Here is an 18449-nt window from a genome sequence, read left to right on the forward strand (position 1 = left end):
AAGACTGGTGCCACACATTCTGGGAAAAAACTACAACTGAGGCTACGGGCGTCGTTCGTCCTACTTATAACATACAGTGACGTCGGCCGTCGGAGGAGGGCCTCGAGAGCGGCGTATCGACGTCATCGACGCAGGACGCAGACACCGAATGATTTTCCGAAGCAGCACAGCTTTGGTGATTACTGTCATAGATATGGAATACGTCGTCGGACCATCCCATCGAAAGAACGTTACCAGTTAAGAGAGTAACTTGTTCTTCTCTGGCTTCAAAAGCTGGGAGTTGAAGTATTGGGTTACGGCTTTGCTTTCCCGTTACCATGTAAGCAGAGGCTGCACTAATATTGCACCAGCTACATGGAACTTCTACTGAAGGTCTTCAAGTCCCAGAACACCCAGCCTTCTTAAAACGATACGTCGGGCTCTTCAGCGCTGGCGCTTCGTTAGCCAATCTAGTCTTGCGCCGGTCCTTGGACTTTTTCAGAGAGAATTTCTCCGCAGAATACTTACTTGCAAGAGGTAAGAATGGGTAAAAAAAATCACAGGTAACTTGGGGCATGACCTTGTCTACCACGTTCGCATGGAGATAGTGCCGAAAATTGCTCTACGAGCATTGGAAGAAAATAAATCCGAAACCCTGAACAATGTTTACAGTCTATTATTCCGAGAATACGAGAACGTGAGACAACTTAAAGTATGTCTACTAAACACACACTCATTAAACAAACAAGCACAGGATGTGCATGACCTAATAATAGAGGAAGATGTAGACATTGCTTGTATCATTGAAACATGTCTGCAGGAACCCATAGCGCCCACGTGCACTATTGCGGTCCCAGTCGAATATGTTATCCATTAAAAAAACAGAGAGACAGGAATAGAGGGAGGGGTCGCCATAATTGTCAGAGACTCCATCCATATGTTCCTGTCTACTATAACAAGTACGGGATGTGAAATATTACATCTTTTTTAAAAAAATTAATCTTTTTATTAGTATTTTATACAAATCAAAACATATAACACGAGATATGGTCATCGTTGCCAGTATTAATCATTCAGCAGTGTAAGGACACATTTACTTAAGCAATTTGTGTCATCCTGAAGCACATCGAGGGCGTACGGGTTATGAACGGTGGAGGCAGACCTTGTCAGGAGACCTCCATGTGGGCCAATCGGGTATGTTCTGGGCTTGTGTCACTGTGAGTCTTGCGGATTCCGCTCAATAGTTCAGTGCATTCCCGTGGTCATGAGACTTCCACCCACTTCCCCCACACTTTGAGGTGCTACCTGGGGCATCCCCTGGCAGAGTATAAGCATTTCTCGAGGGAGGTGCAGCGGTCCATTTCATTTGTCCATCTATCAAGGCTCAGTCCCTCTGAGGAGCCCCAGGTGGTGGCCATCAGTCTTTTCCAAAGGCCCAGTGCAACCGCAACAAATGTCTTTTCAAACTTGGTGTGATCAGCCTCTTCCGAGATCCCCATTATAACTATTTTTGGGTTGTGTGGGACGGTGGACCCCAGCACTTGGCTGATATGGTTGATACACTGGCTCCAGAAGTCCTGAAGAACTGGACAGTCCCAGATCATATGAAAGAATGCCCCCTCTGCCCGCTTGCATCGTAGGCAGGTGCCATTGTCTATGGACCCCATTTAAGCATCATGGTCCTGGAGTGATGTGCCTGTTGTAGAATTTTGTATTGGATCAGGCGAAGTCTGGTATCCATACCGATTTCTCAGGGAAACATCAACGCCTCCACCCATTCCTCAACCTCCAATGGGCCCAACAGTCTTTCCAGTTTTTCCCTGAGCTTGGCGAGCTCCAGAGCTCCAAAGGCGAATATCACCTTATAAAGAGTTGATGTAACCTTGGTGGGAATCTTTGTTTGGAAGATGTTTGCTTCGATGGGGGAACATTTTGGGATGTCCGATGGCTCGGGGAATTGTGTCCGGATGGCATGTGCAAGCTGGAAGTATCTGTAGCTATCTCTAGCCTAGAGTGAAAATGTGTTCTGCAATTATGTGAATGCGACTAGTTGGCCCTCCTGTAGTACGGCTGCTAGCGATTGCATCTCTTTTTCTTCCTAGCATGTGAAATGCCCCATTTTTAGAACCTCCGGGATATGTGCATTGTACCATAGGGGTTGGTCCGCTGTGGGTCTCCCTCCCCAACCTGTGTGGTGCGTGGTCTCCGCCCAGACTTTGCGGACCTGGTGTATCAGTCTGGACAGGTCAGCCAGGTCATTTTCTTTCCAATGCAGTAATCGTAGGGGTGTGATCGCTCCCAATGGTCTGATCTCTCTGTTGATGTGTGGGAAGTCTGGGTCCCCATGGAGCCAGTCATTCACGACTCCCAGTTGAGCAGCCCAATAGTAAACCCGTAGACATAACAGGCCTATCCCGCTCTTCTAGACCGAGCGTTGTAGAGTTGTCAACGCTATGCACGATTGTTTCCCGTCCCAGAACATTCTCCTAAGAGTAGTCTCTATGAAGACGAAGATCGACCGGTTAATGTGGGTGGGGGCGTTCTGAAGGACATATAGGAATCTCGGAAGGGCTAACATTTTGAAGAGGGCTGCTCTGCCCATGAGCATCAGCGGGAGGGATTGCCAGTGAGTGGAGTCGGCCACAAATCTGTCTATTACCAGCTGCAGGTTGAGCCGAGTATAGTCTTCAGTATTGGGGCTAAGCGTGATGCCCAAGAATGTGAGTTTCTGTATAGAGACGGTATAGGGGCAGAGCTTCGGGATTGCTGCGGCACTCCCTTGTAGCGGGAAGAACACTGTTTTCTGTTGCTTGACCTTCAAACTACAGAAAGACTGGTATTCAGTGAGGATGTCCGTTACAACGGAGCATGCAACCCGGGGGGTACCCATATATGAGGAGATCATCTGCATAGAGTGAGACCTTATCTTTCCCTCTCCATGGCCGCTTGAAGCCCATCCATTCTGGCGCGGCCCCGAGCCTGATTGCCAATGGTTCTATGGCAAGTGTGAAAAGAAGGGGGGAGAAAGGGCATCCCTGTCTGGGTCCCCGCCCCAGCCGGAAGTCCCTGGATGTGGACCCGTTCACTCTCTCCACTGCCTCCGGTGAGTCATATAGTAGTTTGACCCATGCCATGTATCAAGGACTGAACCCCATTCGGTCCATGATATCCCAGAGAGCCGACCAGCTCACTGAGTCGAAGGCTTTTTCAAAGTCCGCCGCAAGCAGTGCGAGCGGGCCAGTTCTTGCCGCTGCTTGGTCGGTGGCGAACTGGACTCTCCTCAGATTCATGCGGGTGGATCTGGACGGCATGAATCCACATTGATCCGGGTGGATTAAGGAGTGGATGGCCCCCAACAGCCTATCTGCCAAGAGCCGGCCAAGGACCTTCGCTTCCCAATTGATAAGAGAGATCAGCCTGTAGGAGGCACATAGTTGGGGTGGTTTGCTGGGTTTGGGGATCACTACTCTGGCTGCTTGTCTCAGGTCATGGGGGAACTTCTCCTTGTCTCGGGCTCTACTAAGCATGTGGTGCATGTGGGTTACGGCCGCGCCCCTAAGCCTCTTCCACGTCTCCACCGGTAATCTGTTGGGGCCTGGGGACTTCACAGATTGGAGTTGGCATAGGGGCGTGGCAATCTTTTCCTCTGTGATCTCCGCCTCTAGATCTTCAGTTTGTCGTTTGGAGAGCCTGGGCATTGTGATGGTGTCCAGGAAGTGTGAACCTGGCGACCAGGGTTGTGTTGGCTGCTGGGTGTACAGGCATTCATAGAAGGCTGCGAATATGTCTGCAATCTCAGCGTCATCTGTGAGCAGTACTCCATCTGGCCCGCGTATGGCGCGTATGTGCCCCTTGGTTTGGGCCTGTCACTCTAGTCATGTAAGCGTTCTCCAGGCCTTGTCCCCAGTCTCATAGATCTGGCTACGTGTGGCCCAGTGTGCTGTTCTGACATTGTCCAGGGCCAGGTTTCTCAGTGTTTCCTGGGCCGTAAGCAGCGCTTCCTTGGATGCTTCTGTTCTGTCTGCAAGAAACACCACTTCCGCCGTGAAGCCTGTTCCTCGGCCTTGGCAATCTCTTGGATGTGCCGTTTGCAATGTGCCGACACCAGGGAGATGGCCTCTCCCCGGAGCACCGCTTAGTATCCCTCCCATAGTGTGATGGGGCCATCTGCTGACCCCTCATTGTCGGAGAAGTAGTCCTCTGTTGTCCGGGTGAGAGCCTCTGCCACTTCCGGTATCCCAAGGTAGTATGCGCTGAGGCAACAGGTGGAGTGAGGGGGCTTCCTGCCGTGTTTCAGTGTCATGATCAGGGGGGAGTGGTCCGAGATGCCCCAGGCTAGGTAAGTGGCCGTTAGGAGTGTGTGTGTGCCATGTCTTGTGGGAAAAAGAAGTAGTCGATGCGGGATAGAGATTTGTGTACGCCAGAGAGGAAGGAGAACCCAGAGTGAGCAGGGTGTATTGTGCGCCACGCATCCACCCAACCGAGTGAAGAGGCAAAAGAGTGGCGTTTCATCGGGGTGGCCTGGGTTTCTGTTCCTAATGTGTGTTCTGTCCGTGGTGACATCCATCACCTCGTTAAAGTCCCCACCTAGCACCCAATGATCTGCCTGCTTATCCAGCAGTGCCGTCTGAAGATCTGCAATGAGTTCATGCGGGGGGGAGGGGGCGTAGACCACAGCGATCCCCCCATGTGCTCCCATCTATGCAGCTGTTTACCACTACAAAGCATCCCCTTTGGTCTGGGTCTACTCCCCCTAGGTGAAAGGGAACCCTTTTATGTACAAGGATCAGTGTCCCTCAGGACCCACTGGTAAATCCTGCATGGTAGGCCGTGGTATAGTTGGATCTGCGGAAGAATTTGCATTCAGTAGCCTTAAGGTGAATTTCAGTTAGGAGTGCGATGTCCGGAGAGTGTCTGTTTAAGTATTGGAGTACTAGCCTGTGCTTGTTACTGGAGCCCAGCCCATTGCCGTTCCATGTGAGAAGGGTTAGGCGTCCCTCATGTGCCATTGTCAATCCCGGGAGTGTGCGTGCGCTGTGAGTGGGTGAGGGTTCCCCATTGTGTCCCTCTCCCATGGCCCCCGCTAAGCTGTGTATACAATCTTCTAGTTGGAGCTGTGACCATGTGACTGTGTAAATCAACCAAATCAGAATCAACAACTATCCACATATTAACCCCAACTTTCCAGACAAGTCTGCAAACCCTCCTTCGCCAGTCCAGTCCGTGATGTCCGGGTCCCTCCCTGTACTCCCCCCCCCCCCCCCCACCTCCCCTCAACCAGGAGTTACCTGTAGCCCGAACTGAGCACAGAACTTAAAATCAGGACATTGTTGAGAGTTACAAAGCGCTCACGTTGTCTACTCATGAGCTCTGTCACCGTCCCTCAGCAGCCGTGGGTTCGTTGGCCTCCAGACTCTCGAGCAGTGTGTCCTTGTCCGGGTTCCTGATATCAGTCCTCAGCCTTTCTCTGCACCGTTCTCGCCATCTCGTGGGGGCCTGGGTGAGTTATGGTCCAGCGTGCCGGCTTGTGATGATGGGTGGTCCACCCTCGGTTGTCGGGGCGTGGGTCCAGTTGGGGAGCACTGCTGTCCCCGTCCGTTCAGGATTTGAGTCTCCAGCCAATCCCAGGCTTCTTTCGGGGAGTAGAACAGGTGGGTGACACAGTCGTGATGTGCCTTCAGGAGTGCGGGGAAGAAAAGAGCATATTTTATAGACATCAAGTGCAGCTTTTTCTTGACCGAGTCGAAAGACTGTCTGGCCCTCTGGACTTCTTTGGTGTAGTCTAGGTAGAAGCCAATGCGGTGGCCGTTGTAGGTGATGGAGTCGGTCAATCTGGCCATCTGGAGAATGGCGTCTCTGTCCCAGAGGTTCATCAGTTTATCTATGATTTTTTGTGGAGGTGCACCTGGAACAGGGCGCCCAGGTGGGACTCTGTGGGCATGCTCAATGGAGAATAATTTAGACTGTTTCTTGGGGGCGAATACCTCGGCCAGCCAGTCTTCCAGGAGGAGTTTGACGCTGGGCCCCTCTTCCTTTTCCGAAATCCAGAGAATACGGATGTTGTTCCGTCTTGCCCGTCCCTCACTATCCTCCGCCGTTTTCAAGTTGGGCCACCTTTTGGGTGATGGTGGCCAGGTGCTTCTACATTTGCCTCACTGTGTCTTCCGTGCTTGAGATCCTCTCCTCCGTCTCCCCCACTCTCGAGGATAAGTTACGAAGATCTTGGCATAGGAACGAGAGTTTCGCTGATAGGCCCCCTGTTTTCTCTTCTAACGACGACCTCAACTCCCCAATAGCCTTCATGACATCTGTAAGAGGGATGGGAGGGTCATCCCCTGTCGCCTTGCCACCCTCTGGGGCCTGGGCAGGGGGCCAACTGTGTAAAGGTCCATTTTGCTTTGAAGAGTCTGCCGTTTGACCTTATCCTTATCCAAAGTTCCACGGCGATGGTCCAAGGACGGGCACACATTCTTCTTGTCAGGCGGGTCTTTTGTGCCGGGGGTATCCTTGAGTCCCAGGTGTCCCTGTGTCAATTGCAATCTTGCAACGGGCGATTCGTGAGGTTGTGTGGGCGCCTATGAGTGCATCACAGGAGTGGTGGGGGGAGGACTCAGAGGGTCAGTATCAGAGTCAGCCCTCCTTCCCCCGCTCCCTTTGCTTGCGTCCGGCAGTGCCCTTTGTCAGGGGTCGTCTGCTGAGGTGGCCTGGTGTGGCCACGGTACCAAGGAGGGGCTCTTTGGGCTATTGCCGCTCGTGGGCAGGCGTCTGTGCAGTCTTGTCCACAGTAACTTGAGCTGCTTTCCAACTCTGCGCCTCCTGGGCTCGGTCGGTGCAAGTTGCCAGTTTTTCCCCCTCTGCATGCGGCTCTGGAGAGACGTGTCTCTGTGCTGCCTTATTGCTGGGGTCGGCATGGGTTAAGTGCACCAATTGCCCCGTGCTGCTTAGGGTCAGGTCCCCTTATCTCCTTTCCTTGCTTGTCTCAGTGCTAGGTTAGGCAGGTATCCGCCGCTCTTGGCCCCTTTTCCCACTTGTTATGGCCTTAGGACGTGTGCCCTCTCCCCACCCATGTAGCATTTGCATGTCTCTTTCGGTGAGCTGTTGTCGGGGGGGGGGGAAAGGGGAAGGCCGTTGTTGCCGGGCCCCTGCCCTCATGTGTTTATTTGACCCCTGGCGGCCCGCGTGGGTCAGGCCATGATATTGTTTGTTTGTTTGTTTTGTTTATTTATATAGCGCTACGAACCCTCAGGTATCTGAGCGCTGCTTATTTCCCACGGTGTGTGGTGCTCATTTATCGACCTCGGAAGGATGAAAGGCTGAGTTTGGCCCTGCCGGGATTTGAACCTGCATGAGCAGGCTCTGCACGGATGTCAAAGCGAGCGCTCTACTCGCTGTGCTATCTGACCGGCTTATTGGCACTAATGGCGGGCCTGCACCCGGGTCGGTTAGGCCGTCAGCCCCGGGATGGCCACTGTATGTTCAGGCGGCGTGCAGTGGTGTGTGGCCCCAGGATCAATGAGAAATGGGTCTCCAGGGCACATATGTGACAGAGGGGAGGTGGTTAGTGCTGGTGGTGTGCCTCACCTCTGGTCCACGGGGGGCCTCTGTCTCCTGCAGGTGCTGCAGGATTTTGTGGATGCCGTCTCTCTCTCTCCGAGGCGCAGGTTGCACCCTATGGGCTCTCCACCCGCTTGTCGGGTGCGGTTCTTGCTGCCCTGTGGATGCGGGCCTGCGTGGCGTTCTTTCACCGGTGCTGGGGCCGTGGTGTTGTCAGCCTGGTCCGCCACTCGTATCGTGGTGGCTTGGTGGGAAGCTGGTCCCTTGTGCCGCAAGGTCCATCGGGGCAAAAGAGCCAGGGGGGGGGTTCCTCCCCTAAAAGCGGCTCACTGCCCCTTACGCCCTGAAAATCTCACCTCTGGCCGGAGGGGCGGGGGAAGAGACCCACCGTTGGTATTCCTTGTTTGCGCAGATCTGTCCTCCGTGTGCTCCCCGGTACCGGTCCCCTGTGCAGGCAGTGGGGGAGGCTGCGTGTCACAGGGTCGGGCCCGCCAAGCGGCTCAGGCGTTTGTTTGCGGCACCCTTCCTGCTCTTGTGGCCCGCGGGTGCTGCAGTTCTCAAAATGATGTGCGGGTCACAAGCTGTACACAGCGGGTGTCGTGTGCACCCGGCGTGGGCGGGCTCCCTGCGTATCTTCAGGCTGCCTCCATGAGCCAAGATGGCGGCTCGCAGTCATTGAGGGGTTGTCAGCCCGTTGATCGGTTTGCCGGCACTGATTCGGATCAGGGTTGCGGTCAGCTGTCGCCGAGGTGTTCCGCAGTGTAGGAATGCCAGTGGCTCGGAGTTCAGACTCCGTAGGAACAGGATAAATGTATAATATATTGGCGGCTGCTGGGAGCGGGTTTGTTTAGCTCCTCATCCGCCGTTTGCACATGCGCAGTCCCGAAATATTACATCTTAAACACCCCATCACAGAAAACAACTGCATTAATATCATATTGTTATATAGGCCTCCATCCCTTACATCCGATTTCAATGACTATGTTATCCAACATTTAAATATCCTGAAGGGCACCAACACCGCCACTCTAGTGCTTGGCGACTTCAATAGATGGCATGGGAATTCGAAAGATAAAGAGGCCACTTACCTTGAGAAAGCATTAAGCAACATAGACTTCAGGGTCATGAGTACGGATCCCACTATGGAAAATTGAAACCAACTGGATTGGATTGTTACCCACAATCTAGAGACCAGTGGATTTGAAACCAAGCCATGTATTTGGTCTGACCACCTTAAAGTGACTTTCACAGTTTATGAAGGTTCCCCATCTGAAAAACAAGGGGAATGTGCCAAAGAAGATTTGTAGCAGGAACTACAGAAAAATAGTGCCGGTACACTTGGAACAATGCGTAAAGAAAGATTTGAAGGCCTCCAAAGAGGAAGACTCATGTGATGAACTTGTCGCTAAAAGCTCCACTAAAAACCAAGCTATTTAGACCAAATAAAAACCACCATAAATGGATTAACTCTACCTTAATCAAGCTAAAAAAAGGAAAAGAGAGGACAGATGGCAGAAGAACCCATCACTGTGTAACAAGGAAAGTTGGAAAGAAAGTGAGAAAACCTATAGAAAAGCAGAAAAGAATACTTTTAATGAACAAATTAAGTTAGCAGACAATTCGACTAGCAGACTGTTTGAAATTGTCAAATCAATTGAAAAACCTAAAGCACTAGCCCTCACCTCCTCACCATCTCAGGAAGACTGTGACAAAGTTCAAACAGCTTTCACAGGTAAAATTAAAAAAGCCAGGGGCAGGATAAAAGAAGCCCGAAAAACTTAGAACAGCCAGATTTGCTCACAGAGAGACACCTAATCATCTGGAACTCTTGTTTTCAGAATGTTACCATAGAGGATATGATTAGAACATTAGCCTTGATGAAGCCAACTACATGCAGCGAAAACCTCTTTCTGCCGGAACTAATTCTAGAGAACATTAACATCTTTGCCCCACTTCTTACAAAAATTGTAAATGCCTCTTTCCGTGACGGTTGTGTCCCTACCAACATCAAAACGGTAACCATTAATCCATTAGTGAAGAAACTGGAGTTAGACCAAAGGCACCCGGGAAACCTGATACCCATCACAAATTGAAATTTCATCCTTAAAGTGTTGGATAAGATTTCCACCTCTCAACTACAGGCATTCATAGAAGCTAATGAGATCCTGCATAGCCAGCAATCGGGTTTCCGAGAAGCTCATAGTACCAAAACAGCAATGCTCGATTTACAGACAAACATGCTAAGCATAATTGAAAATGGGAACACAGGTTTACTCATACTTCTTGATCTCAGTGCATCTTTTGACCTTCTCGATCACAAACAGCTTAAACAAGCACTTGAGAAGGGGGAAAACTATTCCAAAGAAGCAATTCATTGGTTAACATGATTCCTCTCAGATAGGAAATCCAAGGTTCATTGGGGTGACAACTTCTCCTACGAGACGGCTATTAGTTGCAGAGTCCCACAGGGGCAAGCTTATCACTGCTTATCTTTAATCTTTACATCAGGTTACTCTGTTTGTTACTAGACAAAATGGGAGCTGACGATACGAGTGGGGGAGTGGTTGAACTGAGTGGAGGCTACTCCCAAGACAGTGCAAATGTTGAGGCACTTTACAAGTCAATTGAAATTTGGATGGACAACAATTGGCTGCGTCTAAACGGAAAGAAGACAGAGCTTATGGTCTTCGGAACGAATCAAGCTTGGGCCAAGTTAAATCATCAATATGCGTCCTTCCTCATTAATGACTGCCCAATAAAAGTCATGAGTAACGTAAAAACACTTGGGATGTACAGGGAAGCATCTCTGAGTGCAGAGGCTCAGGTCATGCAAACGAGCAAGAACTGCTCCTTTATCTACGGCTCCTCAGGGCCATTTGGCCTTACCTGAGTGAGGAAAACTGTACAGCTTTTGCCAGAGCAACCATATTGTCCAGACTGGTCTATGGTAATGCTCTTCTTCTGTTGGGGACGAACAAATGGTGCATCACAAAATGCCAAATAATTCAGAACAACACTGTGAGAATCATAAAAAAGATAACTAAAAAAGACCATATCAGTGAAGACGGAAGAGACGTGCACTGGTTATCTGTGGAAGACAGAATCCAGTTTAAGGCCCTGACATTGGCACATAGGTGTATATACGGTAAAGCACCAGTATACCTTAAAGACTTAAAGAGAAGATCGTCCACTATGTGCCGGGTCGCGCCCTTAGATCAGAAGCACAGGGACAAATCTTGGTTGCAACACATAAGAGAACATATGAACTTGGCAAAGCATTCCATATTAAGATTGCCACAAAATGGAATAACTTACAGATACAGTTAAGATTAGAGCCCACATACACCATCTTACGTAAAGAACTCAAAACTCACCTCTTCAGGTAACTCCAACATTGAGTTAGAATAGCGCCCCCTGACAGATTTTATATGTTAAATGTTTTGCCCTGTCTTTGGTAATCTTTTGGGTTCCTTGTCTATATGTTGGCGCCCAGATGCCTGTGGGCTTACGGTGTGGTATAAGCAAATAAGTGAAAGATAAAAGGGTTGGATATGTTAATAGTAAGATTCATAATTTCTATATAAACTAATGTAATCTATATATTGATATGTATTAATTATCAATTTTTTATTACATCCTCACAAATTATTTATAATTTGGTAACATTTGTATGTGTTAATGTGATTTCAATTATTTGATTCATTGTATGGATTTTTGTATTACGCTATTTGATAATTGATAACTGATTGTGTAAGGTTTTATGTATGGCAAAAAAAACATTAAAAATAAGAGACTTTTGACAGTCAATGACATCATATGCCCAGGTACTCGCACCATTTTCCAGATTTTGCATTTTATGGCAATGCCTATACCATACCTTATTTCTTTTTTTTAACATTTTTTTATTTTTTAACATACCTTGCCATTAGCTTATCAACACTAATTGAGCCTCAACTAAGCTCTCCTCTTTGCCCTAAGCTATCAGTTCTTGGGCTATTCCCTATACGTACCATACTTCCAAGTATCTACGCCAAACTTGTTTAAAGCATATTGTGTCACAGGAAACTGGTACTGACCCGCACCATCAACACCACGATTTACTTCTGCCTATACCACTCTGCCCTGCATATGCAGGGTGTCCTTCTCTCTCTCTTGGGTACGTACAGTGATTAACAGGGAGGTGTATAGGGGTTACAGTCAGGTCCTTGTTTCTTGAGAGCTTCACAGCTGAGAATCAGACCACAGATCGTTATTAGGAGTGTAATTTTCACATCCAGGACTAGTTATCTTTGGAGTGCATGCTGTTAGCAGTTATGAGACACAGATATGTGACTTGTAACTGCTCCAGGTCGACCACGGTTCCCTATGTGAGATAGGAGTCTAAACTCTGGCTGGCAGTATGTCTGTACAAGGCTGCAGCAGCTGGTTAGGATTGATTCTAGAAACAAGTTATGACTTCTACATCAAGCTGGAGAGGGAGAAAGCACAGGTGTGTTCATAGTTCACCTGTTCATATACCTGAGCTTTTTTAAAAGGCACTGATTTGCTCACACTCCTCGAATCTAGCAGCCTAATGAGGCTTGGCAGGAGCAATCCGTTTGCCTCCACTCTCCTTCCTTCTCTCCATTTTGTGCAGATTTACAGCAGCAAGCAAATGGCCAAGTTATTAGGGATTCAGGAATCCAAGTAAGACGGGAGTCAAAAAAACTGTTCTATGCTCCGCATTCCTATTGAACTTAACAGGGGTGCAGCTCTGCTCAGCTATGGAGGCGGTTGAGGCGGGACGAGAGGTGCTCCTGGGGGTTGTGCAGGCGCTGCAGGGCTGGCCCGAGGAGCTTCACCTTCCGAAGATGTGGTGAACATTACAATAGATTTGACCAAGTTTCAGGCTCTCCCTGTGTCCAAGGCTTCATTACTCAGCCACGCCCTACAGAAACACATCCAGCAGATGCGGTCATTTTTAGAGAAACAACATTTTTCATTAAAGGACAGGAAGAACCTGCTAAAGAATTGAACAGAGCAGACACTAAGAATTCTTGGGCAAAGGATGCAGAATCTACAGGTGTAAGCAAGGCTGAGACTTGCAAGGACGCATCCATTGACCCGCAAGCTGAGACAGAGGCAAAGGATGGTTCTTCTGAAGCTGTCACGATTCGCTCCCTTCGCTCCCGTTCCCACCATTTGGGGGCATGATTTGGGTTTTTTTCCCTACTGGACTTTCCTTCCGAACCTTATGCTACAGTGCTGTGATGAATTGAGAGGGCTAAATCCTTATTTTCCAAGCTACTTCCCTTCCGGATACATTCCAGGTTTTTGGCAGCCAGCATGCTGCTTTAATCAAATGACTATGCTTCCCAGAATGCCTGGCCCACAGCTTCATCTCCACCCTTGCAGGCCAAGGCTGGGTGGAGGATAGGCAACACCTGTGGCTGCAGGTGCAGCAAGCAGCACACCTGTGGCGTGTGCTGGTTAAGCAGCCTTAAAAGCCTCAGTTTGCTTCAGTCCAGCGCTGGTCATTGATGCAGTGTTCCTGTTTGTGACTGGTCCCTTGTTCCTGGTTCTTAGCCTTGTGCCTAGTTCCAAGTTTCTATTCCTTGTTCCTAATCCCTGGATTTCGAATTTATGTGATTAATTGATTTCTGCTTCCTAGATTCCCTTTCTGTCTTCCTCTGTTTGGAGGCAGCATTTCTCAGTGCTTTCCCTTTTGTAGCAGCCCAGTTTGCCTGTGTTCTATATTTCGTTGACCTTGTCCTTTGCTGCTGTAAACCTTGTTGCTTTAGTTTTCCTCTTTATAGATTTAGCTTCCTGCCTTATTCCTTGGATGGGTGGGGGAAGTTTGCCTTTGTAATTTCGCTTTCCCTGATCCTGTTCCTTTACTTTCTCTTGGAATCCATTCCATGTTTTCCCTTGCACTTCTGCATTTATTTCCCATTGATTACTAGGTGTGGTGTGCTGTTGTAGCTAGCTCCTGTGTGAATGCCTATGTTTTCCTCACTATTCTGTAATCACTATTCCTATTTGCACCTTGTCTTGAGTCTTATGTATTTAGTTATCCTCCCATTGCTGTTATAGCCTTTCTGGGTCCCTGTTTGATCGACAGGGTTCGTGGGCTTGCTGACATTCAAGTGGTATTTCTCGTCCTCGTGAGTACTGTTTTTAAGTTCCCTTATTCAATACATCAATAGTGTTAGCTGACAGCTCCTGTCGTTGCTTGCTCTCTACGTAGGCTTAGCGCTGTCAGTACCTGTAAAAGCAATTGTGGGTAAGGAGCTTGCAGACTTTCGTTGCAGTCATAAGGAGCTTCTAAGTGCTTACCCCCCATCCCTTTTCATATATTTGTATTGTTGTCACACTCTATTTGTACTCCTGGGTTTTAGTATACATGACTCTTGGTTCCTGTGTGCATGTTGTTTGACTCAAAGCTATTCAATGTGCGATTTGTACACATTTCCCTTGCCATATTCACTGCCTTTGTCCTCAACTGACAGAAGCGGTCTTTGGAGCAGCAAGTACTGAGACTTGCAAGGAAGTATACATGCAGATGGCAGAAGGCAATGTCAAGGCTGAGCTTTGTAAAGATGCCATGAGAGCAAACTCTGGGGTTGCCTGTGCAGAAAATGAAGAATATATAGCGATAAGCCAGCATGAGATTTGTGAGGAAGTATAACTGGAGGTTGCATATGAAACGGAATCTGACCATGTCTGTGCAGAAGGTACAGCGGCAAGGCAGCCAACGGTGTGCCAGGAAGCATCCACAGAGGCTGCAAATGAGGGAGGCAGCTAGACTGATCTAGTTAACAGTACCGTCCGAGCAGGCTCTGGCCATGTCTGCGCAGAGAGCATTCAGGGTGTAGGAGGAGGCGGGACTGAGGTATGTGAGGAAACTTCCATGGAGATGGGGGATGAGCACAACGTAAAGGATAATCTTGCTGAGCATGTCGGGGCAGATCCTGGAGAAACCCATGCAGAGAGTGAGGACCTTACAACGGGAAATGGAACTGATGCGTGTAAGAAAGCCACTGTGGACCCTGTAGACCAGAGCGATGCCCAGGAGGATCTGGCTAAAGATCACTGCATAACAGACACTTTGTGCCCTCATACACAGGGTGCTGAAGCTGCAGGAGGAACAGTGGGTGAAACATTCGGCAAAGCGCCTGCTGGCTCTGCTGAAGATGAGGTGTCTCGCTGCTCTGATCATGAGGTGGTCCAAATAAAGGCACAAAAAGCAGAGATCGACCGGAGCATAATGGCGTTTATTGAGCGGAAACGGGCAGAGATCAGCGAGAACAATGTGCAAGAATTCTGCATCGTCACTGATTGTAACCAAGAAAACAGTTGTGCAAGAACAGATGCTGTCTTCACACCGTGTGCTTGATTTAAGAGTCATGTGAAAGTTACTCGAGTCGCGATTACATATGGACCCCAGACCCGGCCAGAGAGAGCTCCGACAACTAGCACAAAAGCCAAAGTGCTGACTCGAGATTGCAGAAACCAAGCTTTGGAGGAGCGACTACGGAACATGTAAACTCAGCTGCGCTTGTAGATAGGAGGCCCGGTGCCTAAAGACATTTATCAACGAATCAAAAAAACTGGAAGAGAATATCCTGGAGCTGGAAGGGATGTCGCCAGAATACTTTGTGATGGTGGGCTATTCCGTAAAGAGAAGAAAAACGCGGGAAACGCATAGCTTCTCTTTGGTGGAACTTGATGAGAAAATCGCTACCCTAAGAAAGAAGTTAACAAGGAAAGACACTGAACTGTGCTCCAGGGATGGCGATCAGTTGCGTCTATGAAGCACTTCCAGGATTGTTCTTGCGCCCTTCCTGGGCCATTGCTGAGTTGGGGGGCGGGATGCTAATGGCTGTGCCCACCTCCCTCCCGCAGCAAGAAACTGCTTGGGTTACCTGGGCACCATTTCTGATCTCTGGCCCAGGCACTGTCAATTTGCCCACTTGCACTTCCTCCCTGGCAACCCCTGCACCTGGGGACCGTTCTGTATCCCTACAGTCCCCCTAATACCACTTTTGTCTGCACTTCCTTGCACTTGCCACCAGTTGGCCGTTATTTATTTACTATTTATTCCACTTTTTCCAATGTACTGCACTTTTCCCCTCTCCCTTCCCCCATGCAGTTTTTCCTTTTCCCCCTTCCCCTGCACTTGCGCGATCTGAATGACACTTGGCCTAGTAGGATCGTTGTCTGTCCTCCCCTTGTCCCCCCCCCCGCCCCCCTTGCCTCGTCGCACCTTGAAACACTTGTGTATAGGCGCGTTATAAATGCCATATCATATCATGGCCTGTGTGAGCTTTCAGATGGAATATCTCTACGACTCCTTGATCTCCCCGCAGCTTGGGATCATGGGATGTAAGCTTCTGACTTGATTGTGCTCCTCAGAATGATATTTGGCAACTAAGAGCAGAGAAGAGTATGCTTTTGGCTCGTGCAAGGACGCTACACATATTATCCTGTTTGTTTTATGTGCCTGCGTGTCTCATAACAAATAATGCTCTGCCAGTGTGCCATGTTACAGAAGACCATTTTAGAGCAATACAACTGAAGTTGCTGGAGGACAGGACACTGGTAAGGCCACCCCATGATGGGGATTGGGTTAAGGAAGGGTGCCTTCCTCTTGGTTCTGTTCCTCAAAGAATTGTAATAATGGGTGGCACTTGCACTCTGTGTTACTAACCCCCCTCCCGAGACTGTAACGGCCACAGTACACTATGGCAAACGTCTCATGTCTTTATGGCAGTAGTGTGGAAAAGACTGTTGAAGCAGTGCGTGATATCGCTTCCTGTTACGTGGAAAGGTACAGGAGAGGCCCGTCCTGTCACGTGGAAAGGTACAAGGGTGAAAATGGAAATAACTTGTCGTCTTGTTACATATAAAGACTTTAATACTAAGGTATTCCAGGCAAGCACGATATTGCATCTTGTCACATGGCGTTCTGCATCAGTACCATTTGGTCCGCCTCTATGCTACAAAATAAATGTTTGTTTGGTCTCCACATGCTTAAATGCAAGCAGCACACATTCCATAAAAAAGGAGGTGCAGGGATGCGGTGCATTACAGGTCCTTTAGCAGTTTCCAGAGAGGTTTCCAATCTTATAGAAAGCCATTTGTTATCCCTTTGTCTCAGTTTTCTGGGGTATACGAATCCACACGGGGAGGGCGTGGCACAGCGCCAAACACTGCACAGGAATGTTGTAGATGACCTACAGGTGCTTGGATGGATGGGGGAATAGCCCTCCCCATCCTTCAGCTCTTAGAGTTCAAACGATCTATTGTCTTCATTGACATGCTGTCCCTGAGGCTGTCACAAACCACTTTGTTGACTAGGGACACAATATAATATGGCGCTGCAGAAAAATCCATGTTTCCAAACTGGTTATTCCAAGTTACGTTTGTGGTCATCTCCGGTAACGCTGTAGATGAGCTTCCACCAGATGGTCACAATTTCGAATAAAAAAATATGTAGAACTGGAACATGACATTAAAGCAAAATCACAAACGCAGGCCTTTAACATAGGTTGTCAGCCAACCAATGATGTCTTTTTTGACATGATACAAAAATAGAACCCAGCTTGTCACTGTTGCCCCGGAATACATATACACAGACTGAATTTAGGGTTCCAGGCACGTGTCGAATGGTATATGTCAGTCCGACTTCACAAGAAAGTGCGTTTTCAAAGGTCTATAGGGATCCTAATGCAATGCTTTATCTCGGGCATAACTCATTACAGTGTGTACAGAACTACATATCACAGAACGGGTCTTTCCTAGCCTAAAAGACATACTAAACAAATGGTGTTTGCAGAGTGTGTGTCCCTTGTCAGACCGCTCTTTTCTTAATGGAAAGACATGTAGTGACAATGAAATGCCCTGTGTCTAATTTTACAGTCGACTGCTGCTAGTGCAAATGCCCCCACACAGTGGATGTGGGTCATGTGGTTCCTGCCTCCTTTTTTCTAGCGGGTCTAGCATCAGAGGTCCCTCATCTGAAGTGGAAGAGGTCAGAGGGATCCTATCCCTACACGGTTCAAGTCCCGGAGTCAGACATATTCACCCTTTCGCCTTGAAAGGGGTCCAGATGGAGGCCATGAGAATTGGTATACATCTGGCCAGTTTTTGATGGAGTTAGGGTACACAGCAGATTTGTGTTTAATTTTAATTTCTGTTTATTCAATTTCAAGGAGTATATAATACACATTCATAACCCTGGAACATGTACCCCAGATTCCAAACAGCAAATTCCCCCCAATCCTCACTACCCTCACCCATTTACAAGACCAATAAACACTGCATATTAAGGGGGTAACATCCCTTCAGGGAAATGGTTTGGTTCAGTTGCAGGAGTTTCAGATTGCGCTCTATAGTCCTCCCTAAGAAATTGTAAAACCTCTCTCCAATCATTAACAAAGCGAGGCATCTCATTATTTACAGCATACAACACCCATTCAAGGGCCACAAAGTCCCATACATTCCAGATACAGTCTTGAGGGTTGGAATATCCGCCCCTTTCCAGCTTTTTGCGCTATCAGTAACATTGCGCAGTGTGAGGCTTTTCACTGAGATCTGGTCATACCTGCAGGGGCCCTCCCATCGAGACCAAATAAGACTTTTTCTGGGGGGATCGTCGAGTACCCCCACCCCCACCCAACACCTCGACCTGTGCTTCATGGGCCTTCCTCCAGAAGGGCTCTATTCTGGGGCATCCCCACCAAACATGGGACCAGGATCCCATCCACACGAAAACCCCTCCAGCAAACCTGTGAGGATTTCGGAAATATCTTTTTAGCCTTGGCCGGGGTGTAGTGCCCTCTATATACATTATCTTGCACCATGTTTTTTGTAGCTGCGTGGACTTGGCCAGTTTGGAGGTTTTTCTCCAAAGCTTCTACCATTTTTCCAAGGGT

At 48.6% G+C, this 18449-nt stretch overlaps 1 protein-coding gene and 1 pseudogene across 4 annotated transcripts in view; both read left to right on the forward strand.

Annotated features, from left to right (window-relative positions):
• PRIMPOL (primase and DNA directed polymerase) overlaps window positions 1–18449 on the forward strand; it is a 790131-nt gene that overhangs the window by 433416 nt on the left and 338266 nt on the right. The gene's annotated exons all lie outside the window — the stretch shown is intronic.
• On the forward strand, window positions 14429–15326 carry LOC138515697 (MAP3K12-binding inhibitory protein 1-like; annotated as a pseudogene).

Source organism: Ambystoma mexicanum, chromosome 6q, assembly GCF_040938575.1.
Source record: "Ambystoma mexicanum isolate Mex_15411 chromosome 6q, UKY_AmexF1_1, whole genome shotgun sequence".
In the NCBI taxonomy this organism is placed as follows: domain Eukaryota; kingdom Metazoa; phylum Chordata; class Amphibia; order Caudata; family Ambystomatidae; genus Ambystoma; species Ambystoma mexicanum.